Here is a 13374-nt window from a genome sequence, read left to right on the forward strand (position 1 = left end):
TCCCGTCTTTCTGGCTTTTCCACTGCTGACTTTATTTTCTCCTCTCCCCTTAAATGTACGCATTCTCAAAGATTCTAGCCCCAGTTCTTGTTCTTTCCAGAACCACATGTATATTCAAAGTTTAAGCTGTAGCCTCCATGCAATGACTCCAGAATCTAGTCCCTGCTGTAAGTTCTGACTGCACCTCAAATTCTGTGTTTCATAAGCCAGATCCCTGGACTGTACCTCTCAAATTTCACGTCGTAGCCTTTCTCAATGTCACCTTTTCATGTCTTGTCAGATACCAACTCTTAACCTTGATACTACTAGCCCAGTGTCCTCTCAGTTTATCCAATACTTTTGCCAGATTAATTGTTCACACGTTCGCTGCTACCCTTTACAAAATCTTTTAGTGGCTCCATGCTGACCACAGAATTTGATAAAACATTTCCCAGTCCAAATGTCCTCTGGATACAACCTGATATTTCCAGCCTCATTTCCTACTGATTCTTGTGGGTTCCTCCACCCCAATCGACTAAACTATTCTGTGCAATTCTCCAGCAATGCCTCTGTTAGCCTCTTCTTCTCAAGTTCTTCCTTTCATCACCACACAAATCATTCATTCCTCAAACTCCTGCCAGAATAACTCCTGAAGTAAACACTTTGCATAAGTATTGTGCATAGTATATGATTATAGTACTACAATTATTCTGCGGTCCCTGTTTCATTTTGGTGACCCATAGCCAAGTATAAGGAGACAGTTCAGTCCTCACCAAACTGCTTCCTATGTTCCCAATAGTAAGGAATCTTAGTCAAGGAAATAAACGTTCAGCTCTGACATGTAAAGGACGTAGAAATTACCAGTCCCTTCCTTACAGAAAGACTGGACAAATCGAAAACCAATGACTTCTCTTGGATCTCTCAGAGAACTGAGGTCAAACAGCAAACAACCACTCCAAAATCTGAAGAAATGGACACAGCCAGACAGATACAGCACCTGATACTTATGTACCTGGAGCAAAAGCTGCTGGGTGCTTTAAACAAATATGAACACTTAACTGGTAATTTTTTAATGTTTATTTATTTCTTTTTAAGAGAGACAGAGACAGAATCCCAAGCAGACCTCATGCTGTCAGCGCAGAGGCCGACATGGGGCTCAAACTCACAAACTGTGAGATGATGAACTGAGCCAAAATCAAGAGTCAGACACTTAACCGACTGAGCAACCCAAGTGCCCCACTGGTAGTACTGAATCTCTAGAGGTTAGGTATCGACGAACATGAGAAGGAAAAACTGCTGTGGGTCACAGTCATGGGCAGGGGTTGGGGGTGGAGGTGGGAGTGGGGCACACTTTTCCTCCAGGAATGCCAGTAGGTTCTCACAGGATGGATCTGAGGATCCAAGAAAGATCCCACTATGACCCTGGAAGGAGTAGACTAGTCTACTACTAACCATCCCAGATCTTTCTCCCTAACAAAGGTCTACTCTGCAGTAGAAAGCTTTGGTGTAATAATACTGCAAGCTTACCCCAACTGGGGAAGGGAATTCCATTTCACTCCAGTTCATTCCAGCCTTCCCGTGCCACCTACGAGGGGTAAAACCTCATAGTCAACAGGAGAGAAGACATCAAAGAAACAGAGCATAAAGCTACAGGTGAGAGCACTGGGAGAGAAGCTGTATCCATGGAAGAGGCACAGAAACCCTTGTGAAAGCTATATTCCCAAGACGAGCCCACTAAAAAACCAAGACTTAGAAGATTTTAGAATGCTCCCTTTTTTCACACCTTCACACCACAGCAATAACTCACCAGTTTAATAACTGGGTTATACCTGAAAAGACTTTAAAACTCAGACTTTCTCTGAGAAAGCAATACCAAAAGAAGTCCCAAAGCCAAAACAGGGACACTGAAGGAATTTGAAGTCTCGTACATATCTAGGTACAAGAAGCATTAAATACAGTCCAACTCCCAATAAGATTAACATACATCTTCACACTAAAGATCTGTTTGTCTTGCTACCAATTACTCGGTAACATATCTGACTTTCAAGAACAGAAAATTATAAGGCATCCAAAAGGGCAAGAAAAAGCAGAGCCCAAGGAGACAATGCAATCATCAGATCCAAACTCAGATACGACACAGATGTTAGTTATCAGATGGGCAATTTAAAAATCTGTGATTCATTAAGGAGGACACTTGTTGGGATGAGTCCTGGGTGTTATATGGCAGTGAAGGATCACTGGATTCTATTCCTGAAACCAATACCACACTGTATGTTAACTAACTTGAATTTAAATGAATAAACCTAAAAACTAGAAATAAATAAAAAGCTGTGATTAATTTGTAAAGGGATGTGATAGAAAAAGTCTACAACATGAAAGACCAAATAGGCAATGCCCATACAGAGATGGAAACTGTCAGGAAGAATCAGAATGAAATGCTAGGAATGAGACACAGTGACAGAAATGAAGAATGCCTTTGATGGGTCAATCATTAGACTTGAAACAGCTGAGGAAAGAATGGGTGAGCGTATATATTGGCCTACTTTATTTTTTCTCTATACATCTGAATTACATATGTTACTTTTTTTCCAGCTTTATCGAGATAGGAGTTGGCATAAAACATTGTGTAAGTTTAAGATTTACAACATGATAATTTGAAATATGTATATGTTGGGAAATGATTACCACAGTAAAGTTAGCACATCCATGACCTCATATAGTTGCCATTCCTTTCTCTCTCTCTCTTTCTCTTTTGGTTTTTGGTTTTGTTTTGAGAACATTTAAGATCTACTGTCCTAGAGGAGCACCTGGGTGGCTCAGTTGGTTAAGCATCCAACTCTTGGTTTTGACTCAGTTTGTGAATTCAAGCCCTGTGTTGTTGGGCCTGCTTGGGATCTGCCTCTCCCCCTCTCTTGGCCTCTGCCACACTCACTCACACACACTCTCTGTCAAAATAAATGAACTTAAAAAAAAAAAAAAGGATGCTCCTCTCTTAGCAACTTTTAAATATATAATAACACTGTATTATTAACTATAGTCAAAATGCTGTATGTGGAATTTACTCATAGCTGGAACTTTGGACTCTTTGGTCACCATCACATATTGCCCCTGGCAAACACCAATGTACTATCTGTTTATTAATTCATTTATTTCAGAGTTCACATATAAGTGAGATCATACAGTATTTGTCTTTTTCTGACAAACTTTAGTTAGCATAATGCCCTCAAAGTTTTTTTTCATTACTTATTATTTTTAAAGTTTTTTTTTTTAATTTATTTTGAGAGAGAAGAGAGAAGAGAGAGTGCACAAGGAGAAGGGCAGAGGGAGAGAAAGAACATCCCAAGCAGGCTCCTCACCATCAGCATGGACCCCAATGCGGAGCTCGAACTCATGAACCATGAGATCACGACCTGAGCCAAAATCAAGAGTCAGACAGTTAACCAACTGAGCCACTGAGGCGCCCCATAATGCCCTCAAGTTTTAACCATGTTGTCACAAATGGCAGGATTTCCTCTCTTTTTATGGATTAATAATACACACACACACACACACACACACACACACACGATGGGACACATGAAATGTACAGCTACACGTGAAGCAATTCCCTTTGAAATAAATTAAATAATTGAAATAAATCCAGAAACTAGTAAGCAACTCCTCCACACCAGGCAACTGAGAACATATCCACACTGAAGCTGTTAGAGAAGGCTGAGGCACCCTGGCCTGGCTATAAACCCCATCCCTGGTATAGTGCCATACACTCATCAACTCCCAATGGCCAACTCCCAACTTCTCCATAAGGAGTGAAGGATTTGGACCCCACATTTAGTGCCCCCAATTTTAAGACTTCCACCCAAAGGAAAGGCCCCCAAAACACCTAACTCTGAAAGCCTACGAGGCTGGTATACACAAGACCTAAAAGACTATATACAGAGCAAACAAGCAGTTGTTGATAGGCACACAAACACATATCCAGCTATCCCCCCAGGGCTCAGTGCAGAGGGAGCTGGCCAAAAAAAAAACCCATCTCACAGTTTCTCTCCAGAAGAGATTTTACATACTTAGCCAGCTGCTGCCTGAGAATCCAGTCTTAGAAGAACGTATATTTCTGGGAGTGTATCCATTTCTTCCAGGTTGTCCAATCTGTTACCATGTAGTTGTTCGTAATTAGTCTCTGACAATCTTTTGTGTTTCTCTGGTGTCCACTGTAACACCTCCTCTTTGACTTATAATTTTATTTGAGTCCTCTCTCTTTTTTTCTTGGTTATATAGTTAATGATTTGCTTAGTTTTTGTTTTGTTTTGTCTTGTTTTGTTTTGTTTTGTTGCTTTCAAAGAACCAAATCTTAGTTTTATTTTTTTTCTATTGTCTTTCTAATCTCCATTTCACTTATTTATGCTCTAATGTTTATTATATCCTTCTTTCTGCTAATTTTGGACTTTGTTCTTCTTTTTCTAATTCTTTGAAGAATAAAGATAAGTTGTTTATTTGAGATCTTTCTCTTTCTTAATGTAGGCATATACACCTACACACTGCACACCTTTCCCTCTTAGAACTGTTTTTGCCACATCCTGTAAATTATATGTTATATTTCCATTTTCATTTGTCTGAAGGTATTTCTTTCTTTACCTACTTGTTTCTCAGGAATGTGTTTAATTTCCAAATATTTGTGAATTTTCCAGTTTTCCTTTTGTTACTGGTTTCTACTTCCATACCATCATAGTCAGAAAAAATACTTGGTATGATTTCAATATTCCTAAATTTGTTAAGGATTGTTTTGTGGCTGAACTTATTATCTCTCCTAGAGAATGTTCCACATATTCTTGAGAAGAATGTGTATGCTGTTTCTTTTGGATGGAGTGTTTGTATATATTTGTTAGGTCCATTTGTTCTATAGTTTATTCAGGTCCAGTTTCCTTATTGATTTTCTGTTTGGATGATCTACCCAGGGTGATTATGGTCAAAGTGAGGTAAGTTGCTGGCTATCAAGCCCAGATCAAGGCATCAGGAGATAGTCTACTTCCTAATGGGAGGAGTTCCATTTTTAATGTACTACGTATGTTGATATGTCCGGGTTTGGGATTTGGAGAAGCTGGAAAAAGATCTGTTTGAGAGTTGTTATTGTAATTATTAAACATTTTGCACTTTGGGCAAGTTAGCCAACCTCTCTGTGTCCTAACTTCTTTAGTCCAATTGAAGCTAAGAATAGTATCATATCACGGGATTGTGAAGATTAAATCAGCTGATATAATTAGCATATTTAGAGGAGTACCTGGCTAATGTAGGGACTCTAAATGTTGTTGCTGCTGCTGCTGCTGATTGATTTAGCAATTAAGACATTTGTATTTTAGTCGCAACTTTGTCGCAAACTAGCTAAGTAACATTTTTCAAATCATTTGACACTGTGAAGCTGGTTTATTTGACTGTGAGCTGAGGGGTTTATAATACACTGCCTCTATGGTCCTTCTAATTCTATAGTTGCCAAATGCACTGATGTTTAGCTTAGAAGAAGAAATATTTTACGTAGGAGAAACGTATGCCATATTTATGATATATTTAGGTATTTAGGGCTCTGGGAACAATTGGTTACAAAATCATAAGGCAGAAATCTTCTAAATTTCTTAGTACATCAATGAACTGAAAAGAACATACTCTTTTTACTTTTTGTTACAGTTATTTATTTATATATTTTGAGAGAGAAAAAAAGAGAGAGAGATGGGGAGGGGGCAGAGAGAGAGGGAGAGAAAGAAGCCCAAGCAGCCTCCATGCTGTCAGCGCAGAGCCCAACATGGGGCTCGACTCCTTGAACCGTAAGATCATGACCTGAGCCAAAATCGAGAGTTGGACACTTAGCCGACTGAGTCACCAGGTGCCCCCAAAAGTAAATACTCTTGATTAGACTCTATAGTTCTTTGAAGGAGAAAAGCTATCAATAAAGAAATTTTATCTGTGAGGGCTATTTACATTGTTTTAATTCAATAATGAAGGATCTATCATATTAAAGATATAGTGAAAAGAAAAAAAAAAAGGTAAACAAGATACAAGTTCACCACCTAAGCTGGCAGACAAATATAGGGGAATAGGATGAGAGATGAGTCAACAGAAATCAGGTCATCTAGGGTCTTGTGAGTTACATTAAGTATTTTTTTTACTCTAGTCTCAGAATAAAGGTACAGGGACTTTTAAAGGGCTGGAAACAGGAAAAGCTTTTCAAGAGGAAGTGAAACTTGAGCTGGGCATTAAAGACTTCAGAAAATTTCATTGATGTCAAAGAATAATAGCAGAGAAGTGGGGTTCACATACTGTGTTCAGAGAGTGGGAGATGTCCATTATACACAGGACCTACAGGATCTAGAGGGAAATGGTCAGAAATGAGACCAGAAATTTAGGACCAAATTAGGGGTACCTTTGAAAGAAAATGCTTGATTCCTGTGTTGACATTAAAATACCCAGTGTCAGGGAGTCTGGGTGGCTCAGTCAGCTAAGCATTTGACTCTTGATTTGGGCTCAGATCATGATTTCACAGTTTGAGGGACTGAACCCAAGTCGGGCTCTGTGCTGACAGCACTGAGCCTGCCTGGGATTCTCTCTCTCCCTCTCCCTCTCTGTCTCTCCCTTGAGCACGCTCTCTTGCCCTCTCAAAATAAATAAATACACATTTTAAAAAATAAAGAAATACCCAATGTCTTTCCAATTCCATCTATTATATTAACAGTGTTAACTGCCTACTTTGTGCTTGCTCTTCCCTTCGTAAAAACTTATAGTGATGCCAAACTGCTCACAGAATAAGGTAAACGCTTCCCAGCCCAAGTGTTACTGCTTTCCTTTGTATCCTCCTTGCCCTTCTACTGTGATGAGGAGACTAGCAGAGAGCTAAGCATTAGCCTTCCTCTCTTTATTCCATCCTTGCTAATTATTCTCTTGAAGCCCAGTCTTCCTTCATAGTCCTTAGTTTTTGGGCGTTCATTTGTTTAATGTGTATCTTTAAGTTCCCCAAAGTCAGAAAGCCTGCCTGTTTTGTGAGCATCATGCAGTTTCAGTGTAGCGGGTGTTGTGATGGGCCATGCAGATCACCGTCGAGATTGGAGGACTTATTCCTCTGTGGGGAGTATTGTCAGCAGACAAGCCTCAGCCGGTCAGCCCTCTGCAGAGCTGCTTCATCTAAAAGACAGTTGTTTCATCCATGGGCACTGCATTCCCAAGGATAACCCTCATCCAAAGACTGGATAGACAGAGGATAAAGATCCTGCCTTTTTGTCCCAAGACAACGCTGAAGGGCCATGTTAGCTTCAGAGCTCCCTGTGGGGTCAGCTGAGGCTCCCATCTCTTCCCTCTGCCTGATCTTCCTTTCTTCCTTTCCCTCTACAAACATCGCTCCAAAAGCTCCCACTCACAATCCCCCGTGTACTAATCTCCCTCTTAGAGTCTGCTTCTCTTGAAATGTTTCCTGAATGAGTAAATGAGTAAACAGAATACACCCTATACCAATTTGGGATGAAAACTAGGTAAAGTAATTACTGTTGTTCATTATTTCCTAATTTTAAAGTGCCTGGTATGACTATTGTGAAGTCTTAATAGTCTCTTAAATTCTCCTGTGTCTGGTCTTGTTTGTTTACTATGTACTGATACGAATCCCTTTATCCAAGCATGAAAGTAATGGTTAGGAATGTCACCTTCAATGACCTGGTATGCTTGTCCTTCTGAACTGGTTGGGAAAGTTCTACCAAAACAGTACTAAAGATTTTTGGCTTGCTCACACTTCATTGATGGTATTCGTAATGCAGGATTATTTCATGTTTTTGAAATGTTTAAAGACCAATTAGATGCAGTGTTCAGTATTTGTTATGCTGAGAAAAATACTTCATTTTAAAAAATCTCAGTGGTTAACATTTTGGCCACTGGGTGTCATCACAGAGCTAGCTTAAAAAAAGATGGCATTTTTTTAACCAGCTGATTGGAAGTACCTGAGTCTAGTAAGATTTAATAACATACTTTCATTGTTCAACCTTCATACATTGAGCATTAATACCCACTGGAGGAAGTTCTTTGAAAAGTACAATTTCTCTATTTTTTAGTCTTTCTTCACAATAAACCGTACAGAAATAAAGTTTCTTCTAACAATGTTTTGGCATGTCTTGAGTGAATGGGGGAAATGGGGCAGGAAGGCTAAGGTCTAATGAAGATATGGAAATGGTTGAATTACTGCTGTCTTAGAGAACCAGAGCTAACTAAATAGAGAGACATAAACCCAAAGCTACTCAATTTGGTCATCTGATTACCTCAAGCTATAAAAGACCTCTGTTTTAACTTCTTTTATTTTACTTATTTTTATTATTTTTGTTCACCCTAAAAACCTTTATAGAGCAAGGACTTTTACTTACTCCATTTTACAGATGGAGAAACTAAGGCACAGAGAGGTTAAGAACTACCTAAGGTCAGATACAAGGTGGCCGATTAAACCTTCAGTGAAGGCCTAGACAGTGTTATCAAAGTGTGGTGGCCCCTTGACCACCTTCATCAGAATTCTGTATAACAATCACTAAATATAATAATTGTTAACAAATATATTCCAGCCACATGCAAGTGCTTGATGTGAATCAGGCACAGAATTCAGTAATCTGCTAACTCCGGGGTTCTCAACCCTAACTACAGACTCAAGTCACTGAGAGAGGCTTTAAAATCAAACAGGTGTCTGGAACTAACCTAGACCAATCAAATCAGAAGTTCTAGGTATGGGGTCCAGAGAAGAGATTTTTTTTAAAGGTTTTTTTTTTTTTCAAGTTATTCTCCTGTGCAGACAGAGTTGATAATTCTTGTTTGTGAGCAATAGTTCTCAAATAAAATCTTGAGCAAGTAACTTAGAGGTGACGCTCATGCAAATTCTGTAGAATACTCTTTGAGAAACTGTCTTAAATAATATGAAGGTAGGGCAGGGATAATAATCCCAAGGGAAAAAAAATTAAGTTAGGCTGAGACCCTTCTAGACAATATGAAAGTACAATTTCGGTATTTTTTAGTCTTTCTTCTCAGCAAATCATATACAAATAAAGTTCTTCTAACAATGTTCTGGGTATCTTGAGTAAATGGGGAAATGGGGCAGGAAGGCCTAATGAAGATATGGAAAGGGTTGAATTATTGCTGTATTAGAGAACCAGAGATAACTAATGGAGACATATTCTGAAAGCTACCCATTTGGGTCATCTGGTTATCTCAGACCATAAAAATGACCTCTAAAATAGCCATAAGGGCCATTTCCTACATCTTCCCCTGCTAACCTCTTAGAAAATTCCATCTAGGTCTGTATATTTAGAAAGAGGATCAATAATTATTTTATTAAACTGAATTAAAAATAAATAAAACTAACATGAATGTTACTTAAATGCTACATTATTCCTCTTTGACACTGATAATTAATATTTTATAAATGTGTGGATGAGCTGCTAGAAAACAAGAAAGTATCTCTATTTTACAATTGTACACATTATAAGGAAACAACTGTTAAAAAGGTTAAAAACACACATACATTATGCAAATGCACACAGAGGTCTCCACCAGATTTATTTACCCTGTAGAAGGGTGACAGCTACAGGCTATCTTTTTCATTTATAATTCGTCGTTGCTTACCTTTACTTTTGAAGGAAGATGGATAAGGTCTTTCATTACACACCAAATGGATTAAGAGATATTAAAAAGTAAGAATCAATAGTATTTCATAACTGGTTTGATTTGGAAAACGGAGGGAAAACAAAGAATTAAATATGACTGTAAGCATTCACACCCAAGAAGCTGAGCAGGTAGAGAGACAGAAAAGTGTCCATTCATTCTTTAAATCATTCATTTATAATGGAATACTACTTGGCAATGCGAAAGAATGAAATCTGGCCACTTGCAGCAACGTGGATGGAACTGGAGGGTATTATGCTAAGTGAAATAAGTCAGTTAGAGAAAGACAGATCTAATATGTTTTCACTCATATGTGGATCTTGAGAAACTTAACAGAAGACCATGGGGGAGGGGAAGGAAAGGAAGAAAAAGTTACAGAAAGGGAGGGAGGTAAACTATAAGAGACTCTTGGATACTGAGAACAAACTGAGGGTTGATGTGGAGTGGGGGAGAGGGGAAAGTGGGTGATGGGCATTGAGGAGGGCACTTGTTGGGACGAGCACTAGATGTTGTATGGAAACCAATCTGACAATAAATTATATTAAATAAATAAATCATTCATTCATTTATTATTCCATTCAGCACATCTTTGTTGAACAATTTCTGAGGGCAATACGCTGCATCAGTCACCAAAGAAGCTACTTATGGCCTCTCTGGAAGGATATGATAAAATTGGAAGGGAAAGACTCACATACTGTGAATAGTTAAGTAATAATAGAAGAGAATGTATGATCGGGTTGAAAAAAAGAACTGACTAATGCAGACATGAATTAATAGGGGAATACAAAAATAAGATCAAAATGGGTGGCCGTACCGGAACTGAGGTTTTTGGAAGGTATAGAATTAAACTGATCTGTGAACTCAATTCTCAGTGAACATTTGTGAAGCACCCACTATGAGTGCTGTACCAGGCTGGGTGCAGTGGAGGAAACCAAAATGAACAGAACATGGGCTTTAACTGGCAAGAACCTTACAAACTGGAATAGGAGACAGACATTGACCTCATAAGACAAAGCTCGAATGATTACGAATGGGAAGGGAAGGGTCACTGGAGGGCCAGTGAAGGAAAATGCCATCTAGTGAAATCTTAGAAGAATCACTGGATTTAGTTAGCAGTTACTTACTGACTAGAGAGGAGGGGCAGAGAAAAAGAGGAGGAAGAAGAATGAAAAATCAATGACAGATGAATCAACTGAGGGACAGTGAGAGGCATTTGGATGAGGAAATGTGTATAAGTTATTTTGTCTGCTCCAAGGAAGTGAAAAAACAAAGTGGGGAGGTCAGAGTTCAGGGGGACAGATCCAGGATTTACTTTTGAAAAAGGGATGGGGCGCACCTGGGTGGCTCTGTTGGTTAAGCATCCGACTCCATATTTCAGCTCAGGTTATGCTAACATAAAAATGAAGAAAGAAAAAGTGAAAGCCTTGGGGGCATGGGTATCAGGGCAATTAGTCCGCAGCACATCCTCAGCTATTGCTATCACTATGCAGATACTCCTCTCCATAGTGCTCTGTAACCCTCCTGAACTGGCTCCACCTCCCACCCCCCCCCCCCCCCCCCCCACTGGGTCCCAGGGAACAGCACAATGGTCATCAGAGATTCTTCTCCCCAACAAATTACCTAGGGTCTGATAGACATTTAATATAGCCTTAGCAGAAGTCTTGATCCGTAGTCCCCCAACAATCCCCCCAACAAAATCATTCTGCTGTCAAGCCTTGCATCTGAATAAATGCTACCCTCTGATATTCAGTTGAGTAGCCAAAAATCTACGCTTCATCTTCTATTTTTCTGTCTTGCATGCCTGTATTATTAAGTTAACTGGCTCAATATTCATATTATATCCTGAAATTGTCCATCTCTCCATTGCATCTTTTACAGCCACTGCCTGCATGCCCCTCTTCTCTCACCTATGCCACTGTAATAGCCATTTCTCCCTGCCTCCTTCTTTGACCCCTGGGTCCACCCCTATCTAGTGGTCCGAATGATCTTGTCAAAGTGTCTGTAAGGAGGTCTCAGCTCTGTGGAAAATCCCCCAGCTAGCACAAAATCTAAACCCTTTGCCATGCCTCCAAGCCCAGGGAGCCCACTCCTCATTCATGCTGAAACCCCTATGTCACCACCTCGGAATCCCTGGCCCAACACCCCGGCTAGGGAAGCTCTGCAGTCACTGTCTCCTACATGCCTTATGTTATCTTCTTTATGGCACCTATTTGTCCTGCCAGATCTCAAAGGTTTCCTTTCTTAAAAAAAAAAAAAAAAAAAAAAAAAAATATATATATATATATATATATACACACACACACACACATATATATATGTAAACATGTCTATTTATATATAAATAATATATATTATATATAATATATATAACATATAAATTATTTATATATAAATATATAATATATTATATATAATATGCAATATATATCATATATAAATATATTATATATACATATATAATGTATATATACATTATATATATTATATATACAATGTATATATAATGTATATATATTATATATGTATATATAATATATATACATTATATATATAATGTAAGCATCTTGAGAGAAGGGACTCTTTCAAGTTCATCATGTGTCCCTACAGTCTAAGGCCTGGAACATAGAAGGTGCTCAAAAAATAATTTTGACTGATTAATAATAATCCAGGAATTAAGGCTCTTGTTTACTCCCTTAGATGATTGACTTTAAGCAGTTTTCTACCAAACTGGATTACAACGATCCCGAAGTTACCCTACAGATCTAAAATACTACAATCAAACGAAGTCCTAGGTCAGTTCTTTCCATCTCAATGATCATTTCAATCTTGTGCAAAGATGTTATAGCCTCATAGGATTTGGAGCATTTACCACAACAGTCATTGTCTTCTGCCCTTGCTGTCTCATCAGATCTTCTTGTCTTGCTTTGATAATTTCGTCATTCTCTGCACATCAACATCAGGGAAAGTTATGTGTGATTTGAACTCCAGCATGAAGATGAACCCTTGACCAAGATCACACCTGATTGCCTCTCTGGAATACATTTTATTTGTAACAAATATGTATATGTAGGAGATTTATGATTATCTAATGCTTACTGAATCGTGATAAACCTGATACACAAGACTTCAATAGATTTGTTACTAAAATATAAGATTCACAATACACCGAGGTACAAAAGCAATGTGTTTGTCTGAGTTACCTCACTCAATCCATCGCTTTGGGTTCATAGCTCAGAGTCATATACAATATGCAGTTTTGATTTCTCACCAAGCCTCGAGTTAGATATTATGGCACATATACAAACAGTATGATGTAGATGTTCATAAATGATGTATTGTCATTTAGGTAAGAATTATGAACTAAATTCACTGAAATTTCATTACAGTGTCTTCTAAGCTAAAGCTACAGAACAATACTATCATAGGAGAGAGACAAAAATAGAGATTGAATTAATCCTAAAATGCTACTGGGAGAGCAGGATGCCTGGGTGGCTCAGTCTGCTAAGCAACTGACTCTTGATTTTGGCTCAGGTCATGATCTCAGGGTCATGGGATCAAGCCCAAGTTGGGCTCCGCACTGAGTGTGGAGCCTGCTTGAACTTCTCTGTCCCACTCTCTCTACTCCTCCTCCATTTGCACTCTTTCTCTCTCTGTCTCAAAAAATAAAAGTACATTTTATTTTTTTTTTTAAGATTTTTTTTTAACGTTTATTTATTTTTGAGACAGAGA

Source organism: Panthera uncia, chromosome B4 (assembly GCF_023721935.1).
Source record: "Panthera uncia isolate 11264 chromosome B4, Puncia_PCG_1.0, whole genome shotgun sequence".
In the NCBI taxonomy this organism is placed as follows: domain Eukaryota; kingdom Metazoa; phylum Chordata; class Mammalia; order Carnivora; family Felidae; genus Panthera; species Panthera uncia.